Source organism: Phalangium opilio, unplaced genomic scaffold (assembly GCF_054372755.1).
Source record: "Phalangium opilio isolate 3A_F unplaced genomic scaffold, DU_Popi_V2 ptg000329l_1, whole genome shotgun sequence".
NCBI classification, from domain to species: Eukaryota; Metazoa; Arthropoda; class Arachnida; order Opiliones; family Phalangiidae; genus Phalangium; species Phalangium opilio.
Genome location: NW_028324226.1, coordinates 275,863 through 289,287, shown reverse-complemented (window position 1 = coordinate 289,287; position 13,425 = coordinate 275,863). Strand labels below are relative to the sequence as shown.

At 36.9% G+C, this 13,425-nt stretch overlaps 1 protein-coding gene and 1 long non-coding RNA gene across 7 annotated transcripts in view; one reads left to right on the top strand and one right to left on the bottom strand.

Annotated features, from left to right (window-relative positions):
- LOC149610136 (glycine receptor subunit alpha-2-like) overlaps positions 1–13,425 on the top strand; it is a 157,682-nt gene that overhangs the window by 101,301 nt on the left and 42,956 nt on the right. The window lies entirely within an intron of this gene.
- Positions 3,358–4,558, bottom strand: LOC149610137 (uncharacterized). The gene is made up of 2 exons (XR_016376565.1): positions 4,432–4,558; positions 3,358–3,944 (listed from the first exon to the last, which is right to left on the bottom strand). It is a non-coding gene; the product is annotated as an uncharacterized LOC149610137 (long non-coding RNA).

Here is a 13,425-nt window from a genome sequence, read left to right as displayed (position 1 = left end):
GCACGTTTCACTTTTTTGTCCAAGTGAGCTTTGTTTTGTGTTTTACAATCTGAATTGGATAGCCGCAGACTGTGAAGTCATTTGGGGTACTGGAAATACCTGGGACCTTATTCCAACATGGTTTAAATTTGGCCCGGGGAATTTTGGGCCCCCAATACCCCATAAAGTATTAGACCCCTCTTTTACCCTCGTCTTATTTTTCTCGCAATGATTGCATGGATAGATAGAGCCCTTCAGGGTTTGCTATGATATGAGTTTAATCCCTTTGGATGGGTTCCCTTCAACACGTTAGCTTCTTACGAATATATGAATGAATAATAGTGGCTGCAGTTTATACCCTTGACAGCTTTGCAGACTTACGGAATATAGCATTAAGTGCCCGTACTACATGATTTTACTGAATATTCCCACGAATATCCATCCATCACGCGGCATTTTCACTTGGTTTGGTTTACGCAGTACATTAAGCCTAATTTGAAGTTTAGGCTTAAAAAAAGTAACGTTTTGTTCAAGATTGAAGCCAATATTCTAACAATAATTGAATAAATTCCTTGCATTTTTTGTTTGAGCAAAAGTTCACGGATAAAAGCAAAAAGTACACTTCGTTTACAGTTCTCAGCCTTGGGCTGTAGATGCCATGAGAAGCAAAAGACCCTCCTCCTCTTAACCAGTCAGAGAAAAGGTTTTTTGAGGTCAAAGGTTCATAGAAAACAGTACTCTTCGTCTAGTGGCTATCCTGACCTTAATTCTTGGGTACTAGAGCTAGCATCTCCTTCTATAGGACCCGATTCACGCGTATTTCCTTGGCCACGGTCGTGAAGGTAATCATGCGCAGATGGGGTCGACACTATTCTGAGAGGTAAGGGGGGGGTCTTCATATTACACGGCGCGTGCAAGCTTCATTGAAGTATACCTTTCGGGTTTATCTATGAAATTTTGGTTGGGGGCAAAACGTTTTGCTATTGCAAGCTCCAATTTTTGGGTTTTCGCGTTTGATATTTTTGTATGAACTCTCTTAGTACTTTTTCGGATGAAATGCCGCTCAACGGAGCGAGTTCGCCCCAAGATTTTCCCGCCTTCTCGCGGCCGACCGGCCCGAGCTGACGCGCGGGGTTTCCAAAGCCCAAGTTTCTCTCTCTCTCTCATGGGGCATCGGGCAGAAGGCCCACCACCGTTTGGCATTGAAAGATTGCCTAGAGTAATCCGAGATAGCCCCCTATAAAAACCTGTATCTTGAAGTAAAAGACGTACCAACTTTGGAAAGACGCAACTGTGGCATCGGTTTAAAAAATAGGGGAAAAACACCTTGAGGGTTGCTAACGCTCCAATTTTGTTCTATCGAATTCAATCAATTACTTATGTCTACATGAAATAGGCCTTGGACGATACTGCATTAAATACATAACCCTAGGGGTTCTGAAAGTCATCTTTTATGAACAAACATTTCTAGTTATGGGTTTTATTTTTTACCCAAACTGGAAGTAGATTGAATGGGGTCGGGGGGTAAATGTTAGGGGGGAATTGGTCTTGTATAAAAAGATGAAATAATCCTGTTTGAGCAGAGGGTGTCGGACGTGTCAGCAAATTCTACTACCAGATCCTATGCAGAAGCAAAAATAAATATCCACTCTCTCAGATAAGATGTTTCTCTTCTCGCCTTTTGCTGCTAGAGCAGAACCACTTTAACTTCCTCTTATTTTTGACCGTGTTATCCGAGCTTTACTTAAGCAATTACAAACCCCTCGAACTTTCCCCTCTCCCGATGACCCTTTTCCGTGTTTTTATCGAGTCAAACTTCCTAAAAGTATTTGTTCACCACCTACGATGAAATTACAAGAAATATTTTTAATTAAAAGAAAGTTTTGACCCCTTTCCTACCCATAGGATTAACCTTGTTGTACGTGTTCGCTCTTCTTGCGTTACGTGATAAGCAAGGGTTATATTAAGGGCAAAGGCTTAGGAATTCTTTGTATTTATGAAAGGTCAGGTCGACCAAGGGTAAATTTGCACTGCCTTAAGACTTTTCCCGCCATTTTTATTTATTCTCAAGTCAGCTAGGTCCACCTTTTGAAGGGAAGTTTAATTTGACCTCTTCTTCGCGCGCGCTGGCACGCGTTTTGAATGAGAAATATGTTGTTAATTTTCGTCTCATTTAATAAGTACAGTAAGGTGAAAGGTTAGCGTAGGTTTATTTCCTTCTAGAGGTTATAGGGGCGTATGTACTGCATATTCGAAAGACACGTCGCTTTCTTAGAACTGTTATCAGAATTGCTATGCCGGAACGCGTTCGGGAATTTAGACAAAGGCTTAACTGCGAGACGAGAGACATCGATGCCATCATTTATGTGAAGATATATAAGTTTGGGACTTTTGAACTTTGTAGGTATATTTGTTTGTTTTTGATGTTTACCGTCGTATCTTTATTATCAGTGTAAGAAAGTGGTGTGTTGAAACTAACACACGTGTATAGGTTTTCGTGCCCGATTACTATAGGTTGCGCGGTAGGATATGTTTGTCTTTCTTTCATTGTCTTAAGACATCCATTGTTAGAAAGGAGATTTTTCGGTTTACTTTGCTTTCCAAAGGGATCTCGCGCGTATAAATTCGAGGCTTGCATTTCCGCGAATGTCAAAAAAGGGTTTGTGATCTTGAAGAATATGCTTTAAGAACGTATTTGGTACTGTACTTTTATAAAGCGACTAACGGTTGAAGAAATAGGACCATCATAGCCGTTAGTCCATTTTCCGTTACAATACGATTTCTCACGCAGCCTCGACGATTTGACCTCTGTATTTATACTATTTGTAAGTTTGCCATAAATTAAACGGTTTGTTTTGTGGGTCAAACTGAGTCGAAAGTGTCAAAGAACATGTATGGGGTCTACAACATTTAGTTACGGTTCAATAAGGGCTCCCAAACACTGATTGACCCCTAAAACAATTGAGGAAATAGTCACACATGTGTACGGGAGTAATTAGCTTTTCTTTACCAGCGTACGCACACTTCTACACATTTAATATTACCCTTCTGCTATAGATAATGGTTCAATAACGTTCTTAGATTGAAGACTATTGAAGGCTGATATGTCTTACTCCTTATGTGTGACTATTTCCTTAATTGTTTTAGAGGTCAATCAATGTTTGGGCTCACATATCTCTTTTAACTATATGTTGCACGCCCCATTTTCCCTGAAACTTTCCACTCAGTTTGACCCTAATAACACAATACCCTTTAATTTTTCCGATTCGCCTCCATCTTTAAAAATGGTGACCATCCAGAAATGTAAGGAACATTCGATCCCCACACAGTCCATTAAAATAGTAACAAAAATAAGAAAAGTCATCAACGCTGCGTCCCTTTGTTGCCAAAATAAACAAAATTTAAACTTTAATTTTCCATTTCAAGTCGTTCGATTAAAATCGTTCTTTTGAGGGAAAAAATTGTATGTACAACTAGCTAGGCATTTATATCGTAATTGTCTTTCTTAGTCTATACCATAAATGCTTGTATGATTTTCATCCTCCGTTCCAGGAAAAGGCAAATAAGGGTATTGCTAATTTAAGAAAAAAACAAAAAAACTCGGGGCCATCAGAAACAGTGATCGATTTCTCGCAAAATTCCACGCGCGGCGAAAAGAATTCGAAAATGAAAAAAGAATGCGATGAAAACAAAAATAGAGGCATAAGATTGCCTTTTTTAGTTTCTTGGTGTTGTGCAAAAGATTATTAAAATACAAAAATCCAGCGATGGGGAAAAATTAATAAGTCTCGGACGGATTATTTTGGAAAGAAAAATGATGATGAGCGTTCTGCTGGGATTTTCTCGTAAGGGTATTGGACCTCTAGATTTTGGTTAATTAAAAATTTGACTCTTTAATCCCTCTTTACCCAAGCTTCGGTTCGTGTTTTGTCTATCTTTCTCTCTCGTCTGATTTGGTTCTATACCTATTTTAGAATAAATTTAGTTTAATTGAGTTATTCTTTGAGCTTAAGAGCGAATCGTGGTTCTTCTTCTTTTTGTCTTACAGGGTGATCCATAAAGGGTGCATGGTAGGACCGAAGTATAGTGGGGGGAACTTCTATGGGAAATCAATTTTGAGTAGAAAATGTTGTAACTTCTATGACATTTTGCCCTAATTAAGGGACGCCATTTACAAGTTATGATTACAGTGTTTTATGGATGACCCCTTAAATTTAAATAAGAAACTGAAAGACAATTATTTCTAATTTAATTAAGGGGCCATCCGTAAAACACTCTAATCGTACATAACTTGTAAGCGGTGTCCCTTAGGGCAAAATGTCATAGAAGTTACAACATTTTCGACTCAAAGTTGATTTCCCATAGAACCATCCCACTGTACTTCGGTCCTGTAATTACCCTTTTTGGATCACCCTGTATTTTCATATAGTAAGTGCATTTTTAAGTTATTACTGGTATTCCGTTTGAAGGTCTAGTTTCTGTATAATTAAAAATATGGCTCCTTGATCTCATGAAGCGTCTGTGTTTTGGTTCTATATATCCCATTTTAGAGTAAATTAAAGTATATTAAATTGAGTTGTTCCTGGAAATTAGGAAAAAAGGTGCTTTTAGCTATGTTTTCATATAGTAAGTGCATTTAAATTATAAATTAAGATTTATGTGTTTTACAGGTATGATATAAGCTTTGGGAAATTGCTAGTTACGATACGGATTTAAACTCCCATTTTTGCTTTTAGGGAATTATATTTGAGAATTAATGCAATTAACTATACTTAATCTGATTTACGCTACACTCTCGAAAAATCTTCTGATTAATTCAGTTTGGAATCTCATCAGGTTAATGTTAAATAGATATATGACTTTAAAATGTAACTAAATAGAATAAATATTTAAATAGCTAATTTGTTAATGGTAAAAAATTTGCATATCGTGCAGATGGTGACTTTTTCGAAGTTTATTTACTGGAGCCCTAATTGCGGAGACTCATGATAACTAGCAACATTACATAGAGGATAATTAAGGCTATGACGCCCTCAAAGGAATTTCATTTAAGTCTTTGTAATCTAAAGTTATGAAGTTTCAAACTCGAATCGCGATAGAAGTAGGCGTACTTAATTCTACTCCATCCTCCCCCATCTATCTGCACGTGCTATTATTTTTGGCGGGAAAAAAGAGCGCGCGCGAGAGAATTATTTCGTTGCACATTGTCTTTCCTTCAATACAAGATCCAAGACACTCCCCCTCCTACAACCCAAAGTAAATATCCTTTCCATAAGGACTTAGTGTAGTAGATCTACAAGTTTCGAAGTATAGGCTTAGACATACACTATACTAAAGTCTATTGAGAATCTGGACTGGTAAACAGGGTAGACCATGGGTGTATATACATTTGGTATGTATCGAGCTTAGTTTGTTGTCTCTGTAACTCCCCGAATCCCGAGAGAGTGGGTTTCCTAGATAGAGAAAATACTGTTCTTATTGAGTCCAAGTTGAGACACGGAGAAAGATATATTTGGCAGGAAAAAACTAATGTAACGAACGAGAACTTTAGGCCTCGCTTATAGCCCGAACACACAAGACTCCATGGACGGACGGTTGAAAGGAGATTAGTCTTATTGAGTTCTCGTTTCTCCTCTAAGAAGGAATTGTTCATTTTTATTTGTCTATCGTCATCCTTTCTTGTGTTTTCTAGCTATAGTGTCCTTAGTAACTCGTTCTCTTTCCTCTTTGCTAAGGAAGTAAACGAATATACTACGTCTTTGATTGTCTCGTAATCGCGTGATGAACACATTTCCTACTACTCTACTTTTGTCATGTCCTTCATACACCAATTGTTAGTTGAATCGATACCCGTACATATATCGAACTCATCCGGATCTGCTGGGACAAGTACTTTTTCTGATATAATAACGGCATAAGTCTATAAGATATGTTTCATAAGTACGACGCTTCATATACTTCGTAATGCTAGAGACTTACGAGTGAGAACTAGTTCGAGAACGACAAGCGAGAATTCGAAGTACTACACTCTGTTAGTTTTGCAGGACTTCCATCTTCCTATTTAGTCTCTACTAAGACTTTGACAGCTCCCAAACCAGGCGTCGCTTTACCTCGAATCTATGACCTACGTCACTTCATGACACGCTCTCAGTGACCAATGACAAACTTATGGAACATATCTCATGAACTTATGAAACCGAGATGACCCCCGTTTATGTTTCAGGGTTACTATAGTCGGAAAGAGTGCACGGGAAACTAGGGCATTCCAGTTATCAAAACTATAGTACTTGGCTTGATTATACTTCAAGTGTCGCGACTTAACTGTAGAGTTAGGTTAACTATATACTAAAGGACATGACCTCTTATCTGTCTCAAGGTTACTATAGTTCGATTGGTAAACTATAGGGATTTGTAGATATTGAAACTCAAGTACATGGCTATATCTTTCAATTAGTAATAGAATTAGGTTTATTAAGTTGCTCGGTCGTATTTAAGGGTTTAAATTAATCACAGATAGACTATTTGCGACTAATTTTGATAAATTTAATTTTGATTAGTCTAAAACGTAGTTTGGTAGCTTTAAATTAATCTTAGCCTATATTTTTCGCAATTAATGAATAAATTATTTAATTTCTCAAAACGGAAAGTTGAAATCAAATTTATATAGCTGTACGCTCTTGATATTTTCAGGAAGGACCCCGTATTTTCACCTTTAAATTAATTAAAACTCAAATATCAATCCATTCCACGAAACCGTTCGTTAAAAATGAAAATCGCGCGTCACTCCGACGTCAGTTTAAATGGCTTAAAATAAAACTACTAAATTAATTAATGATCGAGATTCTGTTTAAATCTCGTATTAATCAAGACCAAATATCCTAAAATCTCAAATGTAGTACAGTACGTGCTTGTACAAGGCCTAAGTGCTTCGGGCTTCGGTCTCATTAGCGGAACGTTACGTTAATGTATACCGAGCTTCAATTTTCAAACGCGAGATGCATTCGCATTATATCCATTTGCCATTTTAACGAGTCAGTATTGCTATATCCAATCGTATTTAGGAAGGGGTATTTCACTCTACACCCAAAAGTCAATCCCGACAAGCTTAATACCCGTAATAAGTTACGAGTATCCAACCCCTCAAGTGTTAAACATAAATCTCGAGCTATAGTTTGCTCACGCTCAAAATTGGCAAGGTATGTGGATAGATAGTGTATTTCAATCCGGCACGTGCAGTCTCTGTTACCCGACTTTAATCAAATCTACTTGGGAAATATATTCAAGAGCATATATTGAAATGGCACGCGGTTATAATTGAAATAGTCTATCTAGCTGCTTGATGAAGAGGTTTCGTGTCAGGCTTAACCATAACACTAATGGTATACTAATATCTCTTCGCCAGTCCACGATTGAACAGTTAGTTATTTAGAGTTTCGAAATTGGGATACTGTATGCCTGGGTTAACCTATCATCCTGCTATAAGGAAACGCCACGCCTGTGTTATAGGCGGATTTAAACTTTGTCGATATAGGAAAAAAAGAAAACCGGGAAATAGTCGGAAATTCCGTTCAGCGACTTCCCCTTACCATATAATTCCCTGACACGTCCGTGTCAGGCGTCGCGCGCCAACGGGAAACCCCGGAAATCTTCGCGCCTCATACTATAAGAAACCTCTTTGGGGTCTTAGAGACCCCCGCGGGTCTCGGAAGAACTGACCTTATATAGGCTCCTACCCATTGCATGCATCCGAGACTATCTCTCTAAGCCGTAGCTACGTACATACGGATGAGGCTGATGGGTTGAGAGCCCAAATATATATATATAGTAGAAGAAGAAGAAAAAGAGACGACGGACTAGTGTCGTGTTGCGGACCGGACCGGTGCTGTGCGGTGCGGTACGGTTGGTTCATCGATTTCTGATTGTGCCTCATGATTCGAACAGGTTGTCGTATACTCTCGACTTATACGACCTCTTATGACTCAATTAGGGAGATTCCGATGGAAATAAATTAGCGCGAAGTTATACTTATCAATTCTTCTAAACTAATAAATGTATCAGGGTGTTCCTGATAGGTCTATTATAAATTAAATGGAGGGTTCTGGGGTCGAACTCTGTGGATAGTGTCCAAGAACATGGATCTGCAATGTTTAGTTTCAGAGATATGGGCTTCCAAACATTGATTGGTCCCTAAAACAAGGGAAATAGTCACACATGTGCACGGGAGCAATTATGTTTACTTTACCTCTTGTATACGCACACTTGTACCCATTTAATAGTACACCACTACAAGATAACGGTTTAATAACGTTATTAGATTAAGTACTTTTGAAGACTAATATGTCCATTGTTATAGGGACCAGTCAATGTTTGGATGTGAATACTTCGATTAAATATATTTTCAGAAACCTCTCGTATTAGCAATTGGAACACTTGATGGATGACCAATCATGTATATCATAAATCTTCGAATCTCTCTTTCACTTTATGGGTCCCCCATTCCAATCCGTTGGATCCCTTTTAATCTAAATTAAATTTTGCAATGCTATCACACTTTCGCTCTGATTACTATTTTTATTAACTGTCCAATTAGCGGAGTGTAATAAATTAAACTCTTTGGGAAAGCGTAATATAATATACAGTCGCATTGGGCCTGTTGCCCAAAAAGTATCCACACTCAATCAAAATGTTTCATTTCGAGGGAGGCAAGCAACCGGGTTCCGATTACGAAATTAATTGCTTGTCCCTGTTCCGTTAATTACTTCTCCTTGAATTTCAAATTGGCGCGAACACCAGTCCTATAGCCCTAATTTGAATTGGACAAACAAAATATTGCCTGTAATTAATCAGGGTTCGTACGGAACGTGGATAAACCTGGATAAGTTTGGAAAAAGGTCAGGGATAGGTCATGGAATTCGTTTTGTATACCAATGGTGGAATTCATAAACGTCGAACGCGACGCAATTTAGTACAGGCGAAGGCAGGACGTCGTGCGCAAACGTCTGCCTTTTGCGCACGACGCCCTGCCTTCACCTGTACTAAATTGCGTTGCGTTCGACGTTTATGAATTCCACCTCAAATCACGCTTTGATCAATGCTAAATATGGGCCAGGTGTGATCAATGATCATGAAGTGGGCTCTGGTAAACAGTCGCCTTAAAATGGTCAGGAATAAGATGCTTGAAAAGTCGCGGATTGTCAGTTTAAATCCAATATTGTTATAACCCAATTCACAAATAAAACGCCTTTAAAAGGAAGCTCTCACCCCTAATTAGTTTTACCGAACTATTGTAATTGGTGGTATTATATTGTCACGTGAGCCTCTTATCGATAAGCCTAAGTTTGATCCGTTAGGCCTAATGTCTCTGGCGAACTTCAAACATGGGGTCGACTAATCTGCAGGTACTCTGAATGTCTGAAATGCAGTCCACGGTAGGAAACCTACTATTTGTAGTATGCAGGTTCGGTTCACATTTACAAATATAAGAAAGCAATACTATAATTCATTGCCTAACATACAGTCGAACAAAATTAGAGTTTCAACTCTGAAATCTCTTGACTAAAATACAGTCCTCGAAAATTATTATTTTCAACTCTGAAATCTTTTGACTAAAACGCAGTACTCTGAAATGCAGTCCTAGAAAATAATTATTTTCAACTCTGAAATCTATTGACTAAAATGCAGTACTCTGAAATGCAGTCCTAGAAAATTATTATTTTCAACTCTGAAATCTATTGACTAAAATGCAGTACTCTGAAATGCAGTCCTCGAATATTATTAATTTCAACTTTGAAATCGGTTGACTAAAGTGCAGTACTCTGAAAAGCAGTCCACGAAAATAATAAATTTCAACTCTGAAATCGGTTGACTAAAACGCAGTTCTCTGAAATGCAGTCCTCAAAAATTATTATTTCGAACTCTGAAATCTATTGACTAAAATGCAGTACTCTGAAATGCAGTCCTAGAAAATTATTATTTTCAATTCTGAAATCTATTGACTAAAATGCAGTACTCTGAAAAGCAGTCCACGAAAATAATAAATTTTAACTCTGAAATCGGTTGACTAAAACGCAGTTCTCTGAAATGCAGTCCTCAAAATTTAATATTTCGAACTCTGAAATCTTTTGACTAAAACGCAGTACTCTGAAATGCAGTCCTCGAAAACTATTAATTTCAACTCTGAAATCTCTTGACTAAAATGCAGTACTCTGAAATGCAGTCCTCGAAAATTATTAATTTCAACTCTGAAACCGGTTGACTAAAATGCAGTACTCTGAAAAACAGTCCACGAAAATTATTAAATACTACTCTGAAATCTTTTGACTAAAACGCAGTACTCTGAAATGCAGTCCTCGAAAATTATTATTTTCAACTCTGAAATCTTTTGACTAAAACGCAGTACTCTGAAATGCAGTCCTAGAAAATTATTATTTTCAACTCTGAAATCTATTGACTAAAATGCAGTACTCTGAAATGCAGTCCTCTAAAACTATTAATTTCAACTCTGAAATCTCTTGACTAAAATGCAGTACTCTGAAATGCAGTCCTCTAAAACTATTAATTTCAACTCTGAAATCTCTTGACTAAAATACAGTACTCTGAAATGCAGTCCTCGAATATTATTAATTTCAACTTTGAAATCGGTTGACTAAAGTGCAGTACTCTGAAAAGCAGTCCACGAAAATAATAAATTTCAACTCTGAAATCGGTTGACTAAAACGCAGTTCTCTGAAATGCAGTACTCAAAAATTATTATTTCGAACTCTGAAATCTATTGACTAAAATGCAGTACTCTGAAATGCAGTCCTAGAAAATTATTATTTTCAATTCTGAAATCTATTGACTAAAATGCAGTACTCTGAAATGCAGTCCTCTAAAACTATTAATTTCAACTCTGAAATCTATTGACTAAAATGCAGTACTCTGAAATGCAGTCCTCGAATATTATTAATTTCAACTTTGAAATTGGACTGCTTTTCAGAGTACTGCACTTAGGTCAAAAGATTTCAGAGTTGAAAATAATAACTTTCGAGGACTGCATTTCAGAGTACTGCGTTTTAGTCAAAAGATTTCAGAGTTTATATAATAATTTTCAAGGACTGCATTTCAGAGTACTGCACTTTAGTCAAAAGATTTCAGATTTTAAAATAATAATTTTAGAGGACTGCATTTCAGAGTACTGCGTTTTAGTCAAAGGATTTCAGAGTTGAAAATAATAATTTTCGAGGACTGCATTTCAGAGTACTGCATTTTAGTCAACCGATTTCAGAGTTGAAATTTATTATTTTCGTGGACTGCTTTTCAGAGTACTGCATTTTAGTCAAAAGATTTCAGAGTTGAAATTAATAATTTTCGAGGACTGCATTTCAGAGTACTGCGTTTTAGTCAAAAGATTTCAGAGTTTATATAATAATTTTCGAGGACTGCATTTCAGAGTACTGCACTTTAGTCAAAAGATTTCAGAGTTGAAAATAATAATTTTCGAGGACTGCATTTCAGAGTACTGCATTTTAGTCAAAAGATTTCAGAGTTGAAAATAATAATTTTCGAGGACTGCATTTCAGAGTACTGCGTTTTAGTCAAAAGATTTCAGAGTTTATATAATAATTTTCGAGGACTGCATTTCAGAGTACTGCACTTTAGTCAAAAGATTTCAGAGTTGAAAATAATAATTTTCGAGGACTGCATTTCAGAGTACTGCATTTTAGTCAAAAGATTTCAGAGTTGAAAATAATAATTTTCGAGGACTGCATTTCAGAGTACTGCGTTTTAGTCAAAAGATTTCAGAGTTTATATAATAATTTTCGAGGACTGCATTTCAGAGTACTGCACTTTAGTCAAAAGATTTCAGAGTTGAAAATAATAATTTTCGAGGACTGCATTTCAGAGTACTGCATTTTAGTCAAAAGATTTCAGAGTAGAAAATAATAATTTTCGAGGACTGCATTTTTGTCAAAAGATTTCAGAGTTGAAAATAATAACTTTCGAGGACTGCATTTCAGAGTACTGCGTTTTAGTCAAAAGATTTCAGAGTTTATATAATAATTTTCAAGGACTGCATTTCAGAGTACTGCACTTTAGTCAAAAGATTTCAGATTTTAAAATAATAATTTTAGAGGACTGCATTTCAGAGTACTGCGTTTTAGTCAAAGGATTTCAGAGTTGAAAATAATAATTTTCGAGGACTGCATTTCAGAGTACTGCATTTTAGTCAACCGATTTCAGAGTTGAAATTTATTATTTTCGTGGACTGCTTTTCAGAGTACTGCGTTTTAGTCAAAAGATTTCAGTGTTGATAATAATAATTTTCGAGGACTGCATTTCAGAGTACTGCGTTTTAGTCAAAAGATTTCAGAGTTTATATAATAATTTTCGAGGACTGCATTTCAGAGTACTGCGTTTTAGTCAAAAGATTTCAGAGCTGAAACTCCAATTTTGTTGGGCTGTATGTTAGGCAATGAATTTTAGAATTGCTTTCTTCTATTTGTAAATGTGAACCGAACCTGCATACTACAAATAGTAGGTTTCCTACCGTGGACTGCATTTCAGACATTCAGAGGACCTGCAGATTAGTCGACCCCTCAAACATCAATATCTATCAAGTTTAAAAGTTGTCGGGCCTAATTTTGAGATAGTAGATTTCAGCGGCCCTGCAAGTTAAACTCTGGATATAGTTTATCCCCCAAAATATGGATATGATCCCCGCCAGCTAATTACTGTTTGAAGAATAGTGAAGTAGTCTAGCCAAGGATATAAATATGTAAATCAGATAGGCTTAGATATAGCGGTTACGCTCTAACGGGTCGGGATAAGTGACGGCTACTTCATATACTCTTCCGCCAGAGAATTTAGTTCCTTGAATCCTTCTGTTCTCTTCCAAAAGTGGGACAGCAGGGACAGTTGGTGGATGGTGACGGTGGGACACCGCCGAATAAATGGAATTTTATCCATCCTTCTGGCGCGATTTCAGGATAGGTTTTCCACGCGCCAATGCCCTCATTTGGGTTTATGAAATATCGCTTTTTGAATATAGCTAAGCCTCGCTAAGTTTAACCAACGCCCCCTACAAAATCAATACATCCAAGAATATTGTACTTAAAAATTATTTGAGAACTTTGTTGGTTATGGAGTATGAGTTGTTTTGTTTTTGCGTCGAGTTTATTATTACATGCTTTTATTTAGCTGTCTTTCAGTCTATGGGTCAAAACTTTTAACCCTTTTTTTGGCGCCACTTCTACCGAAGCCCTTCCTCCCAAATTTGGTGAGTTTGATCAAACGTTATGACTACACATAATTCGGCAAGAAAGAGTGAAATATTAGCAATTTTGGGTAATTTAATCACATCGAATCATGAATTCTTTGTAAATTTTTGGTATTTTAATTCCAACGAATCATTAATTCTTTGTAAATTTCTGATTACATCTATTCACGAATTCTCTGTAAATATTT